The sequence below is a fragment of the Tachyglossus aculeatus genome, chromosome 21 (genome assembly GCF_015852505.1).
Source record: "Tachyglossus aculeatus isolate mTacAcu1 chromosome 21, mTacAcu1.pri, whole genome shotgun sequence".
In the NCBI taxonomy this organism is placed as follows: domain Eukaryota; kingdom Metazoa; phylum Chordata; class Mammalia; order Monotremata; family Tachyglossidae; genus Tachyglossus; species Tachyglossus aculeatus.
Window position 1 is genome coordinate 19,375,584 of NC_052086.1, and position 17,390 is coordinate 19,392,973.

A 17,390-nucleotide genomic window follows, 5' to 3' on the forward strand; every position below is an offset into this window, starting at 1 on the left:
TTCATTCATTCATTCATTCAATTGTGTTTATTGAGCGCTTACTGTGTGCAGAGCACTGGACTAAGCATTTAGGTTTATTGAGTACTTACTCTGCAGAGCACTGTACTAAGCACTTGGGAGACTACAATACAAGAATAAACAGACACACTACCTGCCCACAATGAGCTTACAGTCTAGAGGGGGGAGACAGTCAATAATAATAATAATAATAATAATAATGGCATTTATTAAGTGCTTACTATGTGCAAAGCACTGTTCTAAGCGCCGGGAAGGTTACAAGGTGATCAGGTTGTCCTACGGGGGGCTCACAGTCTTAATCCCCATTTTACAGATGAGGTAACTGAGGCACAGAGAAGTGAAGTGACTTGCCGAAAGCCACCCAGCTGACAAGTGGCAGAGCTGGGATTTGAACCCATGACCTCTGACTCCAAAGCCCATGCTCTTTCCACTGAGCCACGCTGCTTCCCCAGCCATTACTATAAATAAATAAATTAAAGCTATGTACATAAGTGCTGTGGGGCTGTGAGGGGGGAAGAAGCAAAGGAGCAAGTCAGGGCAATGTAGAAGGGAATGGGAGAAGAGGAAATGGGGGGGCTTAGTCAGGGGAATTCTCTCAGAGGAGATGTGCCCTCAGTAAGGTTTTGAAGGGCAGAGAGAGTAATTTTCTGTCAGATTTGAGGAGGGAGGGTGTTCCAGGCCAGAGGCAGATGTGGGCAAATGGTCAGATGTGGGCGAGGGGTCTTCCCTGCCCCTATCAGGGCTAACTGCTTCTTTTAGACTGTGAGCCCACTGTTGGGTAGGGACTGTCTCTATATGTTGCCAATTTGTACTTCCCAAGTGCTTAGTACAGTGCTCTGCACATAATAGCGCTCAATAAATACAATTGATGATGATGATGGTACCGATCAGGGTGAGAGATGATCAGGTGAGCTCTAGACCAATTAATGGTATTTATTGAGCGCTTACTTTGTGCAGGATTCTGTACAAAGTTCTTGGGAAGGTACAATGCAATGGAGTTGGTAGGCATGATCCCTGCCTTCAAGGAATTTACAGTCTATGGGGGAACGGACCATCTGCTTCCCCCCCAGGGATGCCCTATAACAGAAAGACACTCACTTGGCTTTGAAGCCTGGCTGCTGAAGTCAGCCAACCCCAAGGGCCTTGTGCCTTGCCTGGACTGGGGTAGAGGATGTCTCATCGTACCAAGTTGGCCAGTTCCTTGCTTAGAGATGTGTTCTTCCTCCTCTGGCTCTCTTTGGACGGAAAGGCTCTTCTGTGGAACACACTAAGCGAGAGAGTGTCCAGTATCAGAGGGCCTTGGCTTTATCTCAGGAGAGACAGAGGCCAAACGTTTGCTCCCTTAGAGCCCCTTTTCCTCCCCCTACCGCCTTTCTCCCTTACTTCCTTTAGATAAAGCTTTTTTCTTCCCAGTTTCCTGGTAATCAGCAATCCAGAAAGTCAAAGCAGAAATGACGGAAGATAATATCCAAGCCACCTTTGGTACTTGGCCCATTGCAAAAGACTTGGGAATTATTTGTTGCTTTCTGACCACTCCCATTCATAAAGTTTAACCAGCTCTAAGTAGCTGCCAGGCAGCTCTGCCTCGGCAACCTCAGGAGGGAAGAGGTGCGCGGGACGGGACTGGAGTTCCTTCCCCAAGGAGCCCAATCTAGCAAAGGGGGACCCCGTTTCTCCAGCACGGCCTTGTCTGCCCCGGAAAGGGGATCCGGTGCTCAGGGTAAGCTACCGCTCACACTTCATTGTCTTCTCGTCCTCTGCTTTTCTGTCTTCTCTCCCCTGCTGCCTCCTCCTCCTCCCTCACCTTGAGTAAACCCGCTCGAGTCCCTTGCTTCAAGCTGCAGAGAATGGCAGTGTTTAGTTAGGGCTGTTTGCTTTCCAGACAGGTTGCCTTCTGCTACATCTAGTGGGGCCTGAGCAGAATCAGGGGGTCTGCATTCTCAGAGTTCTGGGTTTTCCTTAGGTAAGCTCAAAGCCTGGTGAGGCGGGAGGAGAGGGCTTCCACCTGGCTTTTGGCTTTTAGTCTAAAGAAATGACACTTACTAAGAAATTGATCAATCAATCAATTGTATTTATTGAGCAATTACTGTGTGCAGAGCACTGTACTAAGCGCTTGGGAAGTACAAGTTGGCAACATATAGAGACAGTCCCTACCCAACAGTGGACTCACAGTCTAAAATTGATCTGGCATATTTGTCAGACTTACCTTCCAGTTCTTGATTTCTGATTTCTTTCGCCCTCCCGCACTTCTGGGTAGTAGGGAGGAGGTAGGTCAGGAACTGGACACCCTTATGTGGATCTGAAAACTGAGGCCTCGATATATCGTACTCTCCCAAGTGCTTAGTACAGTGCTCTGCACGCAGTAAGCACTTCATAACTACGTTTGATTGAGGGGCTGGGTGGAAAGTTTATATAAAACGTCGGGGTTGGAACAGGGAATAGAAAGGATGTCGGTGCTCTGCATACAGTAAGTGCTTAATCAATACGACTGGATGAATGTCTCCTGGATCCCCATCTAGGTTTGGACAGGTAAGAGGAAGGTGAGGTGAGAGGACCTCGCCAGTGTGTTTGGGCAGCTCTCTGCCCTTCGGCTTCCATCTGCGTGCCTGTAAACTGGGCCGGAGTGGGCAGTCGGCTCCGTCTAATCACTGCTTGTGAAGCTCTGGGAACTGCATCTCTCCTCAGGCGCCGTGGCGAGTGTGACTCCTGTGATCAAGGCCAAAGACTGCCACCAGCTGGCCTGAGAAATGACCTGCCCAAGTGCAGGACTGAATTAGTCCATTGTGGTATTTGTTAAGCGCTTATTGTGTGTCAGGCACTGTATTATAATAACATTTATTAAGCGCTTACTATGTGCAAAGCACTGTTCTAAGCGCTGGGGAGGTTACAAGGTGATCAGGTTGTCCCAAGGGGTGTTCACAGTCTTCATCCCCATTTTACAGATGAGGTAACTGAGGCCCAGAGAAGTGAAATGACTTGCCCAAAGTCACACAGCTGGCAATTGGCAGAGTCGGGATTTGAACTCATGACCTCTGACTCCAAAGCCCGGGCTCTCTCCACTGAGCCACGCTGCACTGTATTAAGCACTGGGGTGGATACAGGCAAATCGGGTTGGACACAGTCCGTGTCCCATGTGGGGCTCGTAGTTTCAATCCCCATTTTCCAGATGAGGTAACTGAGGCCCAGAAGCTAGCTCTCTTCCTCCCTTCAAAGCCCTACTGAGAGCCCACCTCCTCCAAGAGGCCTTCCCACACTGAGCCCCCTTTTTCCTCTCCTCCTCCCCATCTCCCCGGCCCTACCTCCTTGCCCTCCCCACAGCATCTGTATATATGTTTATACAGATTTATTACTCTATTTATTTTACTTGTACATATTTACTATTCCATTTACTTAGTTAATGATGTGCATTTAGCTTTAATTCTATTTGTTCTGACGACTTGACACCTGCCACATGTTTTGTTTCGTTGTCTGTCTCCCCCTTCTAGACTGTGAGCCCATTGTTGGGTAGGGACTGTCTCTAATATGTTGCCAACCTGTACTTCCCAAGTGCTTAGTACAGTGCTCTGCACACAGTAAGCGCTCAATAAATACGATTGATTGAATGAATGAATGAATGAATGAATGAATGAAGTGGCTTGCCTAAAGTCACACAGCAGACAAGTGGTGGAGCTAGGATTAGAACCCATGACCTCCGACTCCCAAGCCCATGCTCTATCCACTCCATCATGCTGCTCCTATGAATCCGCAAGGTGGGAGGAAATTCCCCTCTGGCCACCTGGGTCGAAGGAGAGGTGGCCAAATTGCTGGAGGCGAAGGAAGATTTGGGGGCTCTGGAGACAAATGTTTCTGAGATTTCCAGAAGACAGAGGGAAAGTTCTTCCATGAGAAGCCAGCCGTTAGCTGCAGGTTCCTGGAAATGTCCATCTGGGAAGAGGAAAAGATGCAGTGGGCAGCGGTGAATCGCAACATTGTTTTAGGGGGAATGTCTGGAGGGGAAATGTGGAGCCTGGGTGAGCAGAGCTGATCAAACAGCTTTGTCAGTCGGTCAATTTTATTTATTGAGTGCTTACTGTGTGCAGGGCACTGTACTAACTGCTTAGGAGAGTACAACAATAAATCAACACAATCCTTGCCCACAAGTCTAGTCAATCCCTGGCTCCTGGCCAATTTAAAGCAGAACAGACTTGGGTCTCGTCTGACAGATGATGGAGTGATTGAGGTTAGGGAGGAAGACTGAGAGGTTGTTACCACACTCCTCCCCAGGCCCATGCTTGGCGTAGGGGATAATTAAAGAGCCTGAGAGTCAGGAGACCTGAGTTCTAATTCCAGCTCTGCCACTTACCTTCTCTGTGACCTTAGGCAAGTCACTTAACTTCTCTGTACCTCATTCATTCATTCATTTGTATTTATTGAGCGCTTACTGTGTGCAGGGCACTGTACTAAGTGCTTGGGAAGTACAAGTCGGCAACATATGGAGACAGTCCCTACCCAACAATGGGATCACAGTCTAGAAGGGGGAGAGAGACAACAAAACAGAACAAGAGACAGGTGTTTTTTTCTTTCTTTCATCTGCAAAATGGGGATTCGATGCGATCCCACTGTTGGGTAGGGACTGTCTCTATATGTTGCCAACTTATACTTCCCAAGCGCTTAGTACAGTGCTCTACACACAGTAAGCGCTCAATGAACATGATTGAATGAATGAATGTGAGCCCCAGGTGGGATGAGGACTATGTCCTACCTGATTGTATTATATCTACTCTAGTGCTTAGTACAGTGTCTGGCACCTAGTAAACAGTTAAAGAACACCTCAGTTATAATAATAATAATTGTAGTATTTGCTGAGCCCTTACTATATGTCAAGCACTGGGGTAAATACAGGATAGTCAAGTCCCTCAGGGGACTCAGCATCTAACAGGAGGGAGAACAGGTATTGAATCCTGTTCTTCTGGGGATCAAGACTGTGAGGCCCATGTGGGACTTGGACTGTGTCCAACCTGATTACCTTGTATCTACTCCAGTGCTTAGAACAGTTCCTGACACATAGTAAATGCTTAACAAATACCATTTAAAAAAATCCCCCTTTTGCAGATGAGGGAACTTCTATTACAACCATTACTGCTACTACTAATAATGATGGGATTTATTAAGCGCTTACTATGTGCATAGCACTGTTCTAAGTGCTGGGGAGGTTACAAGGTAATCAGGTTGCCCCACAGGGGGCTCACAGTCTTAATCCCCATTTTTTTAATGAGGTAACTGAGGCTCAGAGAAGTTAAGTGACTTGCCCAAGGTCACACTACTACTACTAGTACACTACTACTACTACTACTACTACTGCTACTACTAATTGATGGTGATGATGGTATTTGTTAAGTGCTTACTTCCTGCCAGGCACTGTTTTAAGAGTTGGGGTACATACAAGCTAATCAGGTTGGACACAGTCCCTGTCCACCTTGGGACTCACAGTCCTAATCCCCATTTTACAGGTGAGGTAACTGAGGCACAGAGAAGTGAAGTGACTGGCCCAAGGTCACACAGCAAAGCGGCAGAGTCAGGTTTAGAACCCAGGTCCTCTCCCTCCCAAGCCCATGCTCTTTCCACTAGACACACGGCTTCATTTTTAATATTCTTATTACCCTGTTCACAGATCCCAGCTCCCACTTTGAGTCCTTGTTATTGTGAACCAAACCAGGAGATGTGGAGAGGGAGGGGAGGGAGGGAAGGGAGAAAAGACTGGCCTTTCTTGAGAAATAAACAACAGGCAGGAGGCAGAGAGCCTACATGCTCCTCTCTGGCACCTCTCCAGACCAGACCAAGGCTGGAGGGAGTTAGAGACTGATTGTAATTGTTCCGAGATGCTGGGAGGGACGAAGGGACAGTCGGATGTTGCATTTTCAATGAGACTCCCAGCAGACTCTGCCACTTCTCCGCCGTACTTGTGTTCTTCAAATCTCTAGCCTGAGTGTACATCTGACACACTCAATACGGCCGGCAGGCAGGATTTCATCACGAGCTTTGGCTAGATCAGGATGGCAGAGTTAGGGAACCGTCTTCCTCCGGCTGAGCCTATCTGGATGAGGTGCCAAGCCGTGTCAGAAGAAGCATTTGAACGCCTGTGCGAGGCATCAGGTTCAGGGTGAGTGCTAATTAGGATTATCGTTGTGGATTGGGTTAGCTTCAGGATAAAGGTTTTGATGCAAGTGCTTCTTAATGTTGGCTTCTGCTCCAAGGAAGAATTGTGATCTAGTGGAGAGAGCCTGGGGTCAGAAGACCCAGAGGCCTTCCGACTAAGCTCTCCTTTTAATAATAATAAAAGTAATAGCATTTATTAAGTGCTTACTATGTGCAAAGCACTGTTCTAAGCGCTGGAGAGGTTACAAGGTGATCAGGTTGTCCTACATAGGGCTCACAGTCTTAATCCCCATTTTCCAGATGAGGTAACTGAGGCACAGAGAAGTTAAGTGACTTGCCCAAAGTCACACAGCTGACAAGTGGCAGAGCCAGGATTTGAACCCATGGCCTCTGGCTCCAAAGCCCGTGCTCTTTCCACTGAGCCACGCTGCTTCCCCGACTCCCACTCCCTTCTGCATCACCCTGACTTGCTCCCTCTATTCAGCCCCCCTCCCAGCCCCACAGCACTTATATACATATCTGTAATTTATTTATTTGTTTATATTAATGTCTGCCTCCCCCTCTAGACTAGCCAGTAAGCTAGTTGTGGGCAAGGACTGTGTCTGTTTACTGTTGTACTCTCCCCAGTGCCTAGTACAGTGCTCCGCAGACAGTAAGCACTCAATAAATATGATTGACCGACTGACTGAATGAATGAATAATTCCAGCTCTGTCACTAATCCGCTCTGTGACCTAGGTCAATTCATTTAAGACTTCTCTGGGCCTTGATTTCATAGAGAAGCAGTGTGGCTCAATGGAAAGAGCCCGGGCTTGGGAGTCAGAGGTCAGGGGTTCAAATCCCGGCTCCGCCAATTGTCAGCTGTGTGACCTTGAGCAAGTCACTTCATTTCTCTGGGCCTCAGTTACCTCATCTGCAAAATGGGGGTTAAGACTGTGATCAGGGACAACCTGATAACCTTGTATCCTCCCCAGGCTTAGAACAGTGCTTGGCACATAGTAACTGCCTAACAAATGCCATCATTATTAACCCCTTCTAGACTGTGAGCCCGTTGTTGGGTAGGGACCGTCTCTATATGTTGCCGACTTGTACTTCCCAAGCGCTTAGTACAGTGCTCTGCACACAGTAAGTGCTCAATAAATATGATTGAACGAATGAATGAATCATCTGTAAAATGGGAAGTTAATACCTGTTCTCCCTCCCCCTTAGACTTTGAGCCCTATGAAGGGCAGGGACTGTGTCTGACCTGATAGTGCTGTATCTATCCCAGCGCTTAGTACAGTGCTTTGCACATAGTAAGCACTTAGCACCACAATTATTATTAGAACACAATCCCCTGATTAGAGGAGAATGGAGTGCATTCTTTGATGAGGGACACAGTAAATAAATGTGCCCAGCTCTCTTCATTTTTATTGAGGACAAGAGAAAATACTCTTCATTTGCATGTTAGGCCCTAAGGGAAGGTACTAAATGGAAGTTGGGAGGTTCTGGAGTGAGTGACTCAGGAAAACTGGGAGATGTGGTGTGTGGGGGATTTTAAAATATTCAGTAAGAGCAGTGTCATGTCACGTCCCACTGCGCACCTAAAGAGGGCCAGAAATACAGGCTGCCCCTAGAGTTTCCCAACTACCCTGAACCACCCCTTAGTATATGTTCCCAACCTGTACTTCCCAAGCGCTTAGTACAGTGCTCTGCACACAGTAAGCGCTCAATAAATACGATTGAATGAATGAAGGAAGGAACGAAAGTAACAATAACAGTAACAATTGTGGCATTTTCCAGCCACTGTACTAAGCGCTGGAGTAGATCCAACTAATCGGGTTGGACACAATGATTAGTGTGTCATGATTATGACATGACATAATCATGTCATATTAAACGATTAAAAAAATCCCCATTTTGCAGAAGAGGTAACTGAGGCACAGAGATATGAAGTGACTTGCCCAAGATCACACAGCAGACAAGTGGCTGAGCCAGGATTAGAACCCAGGCCCTTCTGACTCCGAGGCCCATGCTTTAGCCTCTAGGCCATGCTTGCCGGCAACAATAATGTGGGCCTCATTTTCACTCGCGAGTGATCCTCCCTGTTGTTGTAAGTAGTCTTCCCTCCTTCACTCCATCCCCGCAGCCCTTACGGAGCTCTGCCGTAGTCAAGTATCACAACTTGAGGGTGCCATGTTTCCCTGGGCACCAGACAGAAAGTCCCCTCACTCACTGACACCGCTTCTGGGCTTGAACCGAGCACTGTCAAGCCAGAACTCTGTCAGCCAGTCAATCGTATTGATGGAGCGCTTATTCATTCATTCAGTCATTCAATCGTATTTATTGAGCGCTTACTGTGTGCAGAGCACTGTACTAAGCGCTTGGGAAGTACAAGTTGGCAACACACAGAGAAGGTCCCTCCCCAACAGTGGGCTCATAGTCTAGACGGGGGAAACAGAGAACAAAACAAAACATATTAACAAAATAAAATCAATAGAATAAATATGTACAAATAAAATGAATAAATAAATAGAGTAATAAATACGTACACACATATACATATATACAGGTGCTGGGCTTATTGTGTGCAGAGCATTGTACTCAGCGCTTGGGAGAGTACAAATATAATAACAGTCACATTCCCTGCCTACAACGAGCTTACGGTCTAGAGAGGGAGACAGACATTAATGTAAATGAATATATTACAGAGATGGACATAAGTGATCAATCAATCAATCAATCAATCGTATTTATTGAGCGCTTACTGTGTGCAGAGCGCTGTACTAAGCGCTTGGGAAGTACAAGTTGGCAACACATAGAGAAGGTCCCTACCCAACAGTGGGCTCACAGTCTAGAAGGGGGAGACAGAGAACAAAACAAAACATATTAACAAAATAAAATCAATAGAATAAATATGTACAAATAAAATGAATAAATAAATAGAGTAATAAATATGTACACACATATACATATATACAGGTGCTGGGCTTATTGTGTGCAGAGCATTGTACTCAGCGCTTGGGAGAGTACAAATATAAAAACAGTCACATTCCCTGCCTACAACGAGCTTACGGTCTAGAGAGGGAGACAGACATTAATGTAAATGAATATATTACAGAGATGGACATAAGTGATCAATCAATCAATCAATCAATCGTATTTATTGAGCGCTTACTGTGTGCAGAGCGCTGTACTAAGCGCTTGGGAAGTACAAGTTGGCAACACATAGAGAAGGTCCCTACCCAACAGTGGGCTCACAGTCTAGAAGGGGGAGACAGAGAACAAAACAAAACATATTAACAAAATAAAATCAATAGAATAAATATGTACAAATAAAATGAATAAATAAATAGAGTAATAAATATGTACACACATATACATATATACAGGTGCTGGGCTTATTGTGTGCAGAGCATTGTACTCAGCGCTTGGGAGAGTACAAATATAAAAACAGTCACATTCCCTGCCTACAACGAGCTTACGGTCTAGAGAGGGAGACAGACATTAATGTAAATGAATATATTACAGAGATGGACATAAGTGATCAATCAATCAATCAATCAATTGTATTTATTGAGTGCTTACTATGTGCAGAGCACTGTACTAAGCGCTTGGGAAGTACAAATTGGCAACACATAGAGACAGTCCCTACCCAACAGTGGGCTCAAGTGATGTGGGGCTGGGAGGGGGGATGAATAAAGGGAGCAAGTCGGGGTGACACAGAAGGGAGTGGGAGAAGAGGAAAAGAGGGCTTTGTTAGAGAAGGCCTCTTGGAAGAGATGTGCCTTCAAAAAGGCTTTGAAGGTGGGAAGAATAATCGTCTGTCAGATATGAGCCCGGAGAGTGTTCCAGGCAAGTGGCTGGACGTGGGCGAGAGGTCGGTGGGGAGTTGTTTCTTAGGGTCATGTGAAAAGGCAACGTAGAGTTATCATCATCATCATCAATCGTATTTATTGAGCGCTTACTGTGTGCAGAGCACTGTACTAAGCGCTTGGGAAGTACAATTTGGCAACATATAGAGACAGTCCCTACCCAATAGTGGGCTCACAGTCTAAAAGATGTGTTGGAAGTCCTGGGAGGGCATGCTGAGCCCACGTAGCATGACATGAGATTAGATGACACTTTTGGCCTGCCTCGGCCCCAGAGAAAGAAAGCGTAATGAATATATGTCCTAGTGTGCCCTCCCAAGTGCCTAGTAAGGTGCTCTGCACAGAGTAAGTGTTCAGTAAATAGCATTAATTGATTGACTGCGATGAAAGAAACAGTCATCTCATTGTCGTGTGCCATTACCACATCTCTCGGTCTCTGGCTGGTCATGCCCTGCTTTGCTTGTATGCCCCCCTGGCGCACTTTTCCTGGAGAATCTCTTCCTCTGAAGGTCTTTAGATGCTGGGAAGTTTCTCACTCAGTGGATCATTCATTTGTAATGGCTGCGAACTAGGTGACCTTGCTATGGGCCTTTAGGTTTCATCCAGCCATGGTGACCTTTCTCCTTTCTTCAACTCCTGCCTTCTCTGTATTCAATAATTTAAAAATGTGTTTGTTTCACCTGCTCAAAGCAAGTGATGCCACGGGACGGTCAGCTATAAACACATTCAGTCGGCCAACAACTTTTTTCTGGAGTGCCAAAGATTCAGATCATTATGCAAGGCACTTGGGATGCAGATCAATAGGGAATGTATATTTATTTAACTAACTGTCATAATGGCATCCTGCCAAGGTTAAGAAATGGAGTACGTCACTAACGTCTTTTAGCATTTACTAGCATGGTTCTGCTCTTTATAAGATTAGTAAAAGCTGAAAAGCAAAGATCACACATAGCCCTTAGAACAATGAAGAGACCACAAGAAATAAAAGAGAAGTTCCACCAGTTTGGCATTAGTCCAAAAATTCTTCCAAGCAAGAGATATCTTTAACATCCTTTTACCTCATCATTGTTCACCTACCGAATGCCATTTCTGTACTACTGTCTTGTGGGCCACATGGACTGTTTGCCTGAGAAATTGAGCCTTGTCCTAAGGGATGATACATTTTCTCTCTAGGGGTTCTGCAGGGGTTCAAATCCTGACTTGGTGCCCCTCCCAAGCGCTTAGTACAGTGCTCTGCACACAGTAAGCGCTCAATAAATACGATTGATTGATTTAAATCCTGCTCTTCGGACCTCCGGGGCTGCTGCCCCTGAGTTTTCCAGAAAACTTTTACAAATGAGTGTCTGTTTTCACACTGGGTCCGGGCTGGTTTGTCTGCTGACCTGCGGGGTAGCCAAAGGGCTTTGCTGCTTTACAGAAAGACTGAGTAGTAATAATAATAATAATGATAGCATTTTTATTAAGCGCTTACTATGTGCAAAGCACTGTTCTAAGCGCTGGGGAGGTTACAGAGTGATCAGGTTGTCCCACATGGGGCTCACAATCTTAATCCTCATTTTACAGATGAGGTAACTAAGGCCCAGAGAAGTTAACTGACTTGCCCAAGGTCACACAGCTGACAATTGGCAGAGCTGGGATTTGAACCCATGACCTCTAACTCCAAAGACCGGGCTCTTTCCACCGAGCCATGCTGCTAAGCTAGAGAACAGGCCTGGGAATGAGCAGGACCTGGGTTCTAATCCTGACTCTGCCACTTTCCTGCTGTGTGACCTTGGGCAAGTTGCTTCACTTCTCTGTGCCTCAGTTACCTCACCTGTAAAATGGAGCTTAGGACTGTGAGCCCAAGGTGGACAGGGACTGTGTCCAGCCTGATTAGCTTGTATCTACCCCAACGCTTAGAACAGTGCCTGGCAGGAAGTAAGCACTTAACTAATACCATCATCACCATCAAGTAGTAGTTGTAAAAGTAGTAGTAGTAGCAGTAATAGTTGTAATAGTAGTTGTAGTTGTAATAGTAATAATAGTTATAATGATAGTAATAGTACTACTGAGAAGCTGCATGGCTTAGTGGAAAGAGCACAGGCTTGGGAGTCAGAGGTCATGGGTTCTAATCCTGGCTCCGCCACTTGTCAGCTGTGTGACTTTGGGCAAGCACTTAACTTCTCTGGGCCTCAGTTACCTTATCTGGAAAATGGGGATTAAGACTGTGAACCCCACGTGGGACAACCTGATCACCTTGTATCACCCCAGTGCTTAGAACAGTGCTTCACACATAGTAAGCGCTTAACAAATACCATCATTATTATTATTATTCACTTCTTTGTGACTCAGTTACCTCACCTGTAAAATGGGGAAAAAGCTGTGAGCCCCATGTGGGACATGAACTGGGTCCAACCTGATTACTTTGTCTCTACCCCCACGTTTAGGACAGTACCTGGCGCATAATAATAATAATAATAATAATAATGGCATTTATTAAATGCTTACTATGTGCAAAGCACTGTTCTAAGCGCTGGGGAGGTTACGAGGTGATTAGGTTGTCCCACGTGGAGCTCACAGTCTTCATCCCCATTTTACGGATGAGGGAACTGAGGCATGGAGAAGTGAAGTGACTTGCCCAAGGTCACACAGCTGACAAGTGGCAGAGCAGGGATTTGAACTCATGACCTCTGATTTCAAAGCCCAGGCTCTTTCCACTGAGCCATGCTGCTTCTCCTATAATAAGTGCTTAACAAATACCATAAAATGGGTTGAAATAGCACATATTCATGAATGCTGGAGTTGACCAACGGGATGATCTGGTTCAAGGGGTGGGAAATGAATTGGGAAAAAAAGCTTTTTTGGAGGAGGTGGGATTTTAGGAGGTCTTCGAATTGGGGGAGAGAGCTCCCAGTTGGAGGAACAGCGCAAGCAAGTGGGTGGTAGTGAGGAGGAATGAAGAAGGAGGTACAGCTAGATGGCTTGGGAGGAACGAGGGCAGTGAAGCAGCATGGCAGAGTGGATAGAGCACGGGCTTATGAGTCAGAACGATCTGCGTTCTAATCCTGGCCTCGCCACGTATCTGCTATATGACCTTGGGCAACTCAGTTCACTTCTCTGGGCCTTAGTTACTTCATCTGCAAAATGGAGATGGAGACCATAAGCCCTCTGTGGGACAGGGACTTTGTCCAACCCGGTTCGCTTGCATCCACCCAAGTGCTTAGTACAGCAACCGGGACATTGTAAGCGCTTACCAAATACCATAATCGTCAGTTGGGGAAAAATGGGTGGAGCCAGGTGAGCGAGAGCCCTGTTGTGAAGACCAGGAGCATTCATTCATTCAGTCATATTTACTGAGCGCTTACTGTGTGCAAAGCACTGTAGCATGTGCGTGGGAGGGTACAATATAACAATAAGCAGAGAAAAGCCTGACTCGCCCCTACCCATGCCCTCTAATGATGTTGCCAGTCCCCAGGAGCCCCAACCCCAGGACTAGCGTGGCCCCAGCCGGGAGGCATTCGAACCCTGTTTCAGAGGTGGGATCTGAATCACTGTTTCCTACTCTCAGCCAAGAGCCTCACTGGTGCTGACATTTTCCCTTCTCCTGGTAAACAAACTCCATGCACGATTAGCTTGCACATCCACAGCCCCGAGGAGCTAAGTGAAGACAATATTCACCTCAGCTTCAACTTCCACTTGAATCCTACTGAGAGCTCACCTCCTCAAGGAGGCCTTCCCAGACTGAGCCCCTTTTTTCCTCTCCTCCTCCCCATCCCGCACACCCTACCTCCTTCCCCTCCCCACAGCACTTGTATATATGTTTATACAGATTTATTACTCTATTTATTTTACTTGTACATATTTACTATTCTATATGTTGCCAACTTGTACTTCCCAAGCGCTTAGTACAGTGCTCTGCACACAGTAAGTGCTCAATAAATATGATTGATTGATTGATTGATTCTATTTATTTTGTTAATGATGTGCATTTAACTTTAATTCTATTTGTTCTGACGACTTGACACCTGTCCACATGTTTTGTTTTGTTGTCTGTCTCCCCCTTCTAGACTGTGAGCCCATTGTTGGGTAGGGACCGTCTCTATATGTTGCCAACTTGTACTTCCCAAGCGCTTAGTACAATGCTCTGCACACAGTAAGTGCTCAATAAATATGACTGAATGAATGAATACGCCCTCTGCTTTAAAAAGAAATCTCTCCCAGGCCATGGTTTGTGAGCCTGGAGATAAAATTGGGGCATTCCCTTAGTTGGACCCAGGATTCCCCTGGCTTTGCTTTTCAGTCTGTGAAATGAATCCCCATTTCTCCCTCTTACTCTTCTCCCTTTTACTTAAACTTTGAGCCCAACAGGGGACAAGACTGTGTCCAATCTAATTACCCTGTATCTACCCCAGCACGTAGCACAGTGCTTGATGCATGGTAAGTGCTTAAAAGTACCTTAATAATAATAATAATAATAATAATAATAATAATAATAATCCTGCCTAGGGTAGTGAAGCTAGAGGAGGTCGTCAGCTAGGAAAGTAAGTCACCCACAGAGCATTTGCATTCTGAGAAGAAGTCCTCCCTCCTGCAGATATAAGTCTCAGGAACTGTGGACAGATCTTCAAATTCAGTTATAAATCAGACCATCTCATGGGCCAGAACCTGAACAAGGGTTTTCTTCTATTGTATCTGGTTCTATTGTATCAGTGCACCCTTAATATAATGTTTGGCCCACAGTGAGTGCTTACTAAATACCGCAATTACCGTTACTTAACAACTGTAGAGATTGGGGCCTCATAGACAGCGACTCTGGAAATCCAGCAGTATTTCTTCACCCCCATTTCTATGGCATTTGTTAAACACGTATTATATGTCAAACATTGTTTTAAGTGCTGGGATAGGTACCAGTTAATTAGATCAGACCCATTCTCTGTCCCGCATGGAGCTCACAGTCTAAGTAGAAGGGAGAGGTATTTAATCCCCATTTTATAGTTAAGGGAACTGAGACACGGAGAAGTGAAGTGACTTGCTCAAGATCACACAGCAGACAGGTGGCAGAGCCGGAATTAGAACCCAGGTCCTTCTGACTCCTACTCTGGTGCTCTGTTCAGTAGGCCAGGCAGCTTCTCATCCCTTCAAATGGATCATCTCTGCAGAAAGTCCAATAGCCAAATGCCCACTTGATCATTAGCCGGCCCTCTGACATCACAGCCCGTTGGCTGCAAGCAGCCCCCCAGGCTGGGATGGGGAGGGGGCTGCAGGGTGAGGAAGGGGCTGCCAACGTGTGAGGGAAGAAGAGAGCCCTCGTTCAAAACCCAGCTCTGCAGTCACAGCAGCCAGAACTGGGGGAACGAGAGGCGTGGGAAAATTCTATAATTCTATTTATAATGATGGTATTTGTTCAGCGCTTACTATGTGCCAAGCACTGTTCTAAGCACTGGGATCTATTTGGATGGTATTGACACTTGTCTACTTGTTTTGTTTTCTGTCTCCCCCCTTCTAATAATAATTTCTAGACTGTGAGCCCGTTGTTGGGTAGGGACCGTCTCTGTATGTTGCCAACTTGTGCTTCCCAAGCGCTTAGTACACTGCTCTGCACACAGTAAGCGCTCAATAAATTTGATTGAATGAATGAATGAAAGACAACAACAAAAAGCATCTTATCTTTCCCACTCACTTTGGGGAATTCATGAAATTACAATCAGAAGGGATCCTAATAGGTCAACTGGACCAGTTCTCTGTCTCAGGTCCAGTGAACCTCTAAACCATTCAGAATTGTTGAGGGTGTTTTTTTTACTTCAGGCTCTCCAAGAATGGAAATTCTCAACCTCCTTGAAGCCCATTCTGAAGTTCTTTTCATCAATCAATCAATCAATCGTATTTATTGAGCGCTTACTGCGTGCAGAGCACTGTACTAAGCGCTTGGGAAGCACAAGTTGGCAACATATAGAGACAGTCGCTACCCAACAGTGGACTCACAGTTTAGAAGAGTCATCCTTTAGGCTATTCATTCATTCATTCATTCATTCAATCATATTTATTGAGCACTTACTGTGTACAGAGCACTGAACTAAGCGCTTGGGAAGTTGGCAACATATAGAGATGGTCCCTACCCAACAACGGGCTCACAGTCTAGATGTGGAACTGAAGCACCTTCTAATTTAACGTAAGCCCACTTGCTCCCCATGAAGCCCTTTGAAGACATGGAGTGTCCTGTCATTATCACTAGTTTATCTTATCTTCTTTTCAGTTAATGAAGACCTTCCTTGGCTTTCTTCCACATCAGTTTCCAGATCGGTCCAATAGTTTCTGTGTACAAATAAGCTCTAGCATAATGAGACAGATTTATCAAGAGAGGGCATGTTTACCTTGGACCAAGTAGCTAGTTGTGCCAAATACATCGCACTGAAACTTACATAATCATTTCTGAAACATCTTTTCCTATTCCAAGCCAAAAAAGCATCAGGCCTTGTAAAGGTCATAAAAAAACAACCAAAAATGAATTCACGTAGGATTAGTTAACATATGTGAAATGCCTTTTAGCTCTTTAGAAGGAAGGTGACATAGAAATCCAGCATTCTTTGCTAAGAGTTGTACAAAGAAGAGAAGCAGCGTAGCCTAGTGGAAAGCGCATGGGCCTGGGAGACAGAGGACCTGGGTTCTAATCCTGCCTCTGTCACATGCCTGCTTTGTGACTGTGGGCAAGTTATTTAATTTCTCTGTGCCTCAGTTACCTCATCTGGAAAATGGGGATTAAGACTTCGAGCCCCACGTGGGGCATGGACTGTGTCCAACCTGATTAGCTGGCAACTACTCCAGCTCTTAGCATAGTGTTCAACAGCTACTAAGCTCCTAACAAATTTCATAAAAAAACAAAGAACGAAACAAATCAAAACAAATGGAAATAGATTCATCTGCAGCTTCTAACCGATCCAAGTAGGGATGAAAGATCCATTACTCCATTAAGCGATTGGGAGAGTGTAATAGAATTAGAAGACATGATATCCCTACCCTTAAGGAGTTTATAAGCTAGTGGGGGAGACAGACTATAAAATCCATCACAGATGAGAGACAGAAGGAAAAGGAACATATACATGAGTTAGTACTGAAATAATAGACTATGTAAGGTAGGTACTTTGGGAGGTTGTGACTATTCAAGTACTCAGGGACATAAAAGTTCTGAAGTGGCAATTGAAGAACTTTTAACTGGGGGAAGGAAATTCATCAAGAAAAGTTTGTTGGAGAAGAGCTGGTTTCAGAAGGCTTTGAAGCGCTAAGAATGGTGCTTTGCACATGGTAAGCGCTTAATAAATGCCATCATCATCATCAAGATGGGCTTGTGGGAAGCGACTGTGTCTGTTTATTGTTATTTTGTACTCTTCCAAGCTTAGAACAGTGCTCTGCAC

At 45.5% G+C, this 17,390-nt stretch overlaps 1 protein-coding gene across 2 annotated transcripts in view; it reads left to right on the forward strand.

The window, feature by feature from the left end:
- Positions 1 to 1,654: 1,654 nt before the first annotated feature.
- The window catches only part of GGT1 (gamma-glutamyltransferase 1), a 121,736-nt gene continuing 106,000 nt past the window's right edge, over positions 1,655 to 17,390 (forward strand). The window contains exon 1 of one of the 2 annotated variants that reach the window (XM_038763208.1): positions 1,655 to 1,738. The gene's annotated coding sequence lies outside the window, so the exon portion shown is untranslated. The remainder of the gene's footprint in view (positions 1,739 to 17,390) is intronic. The other variant, XM_038763211.1, reaches the window with a different exon arrangement.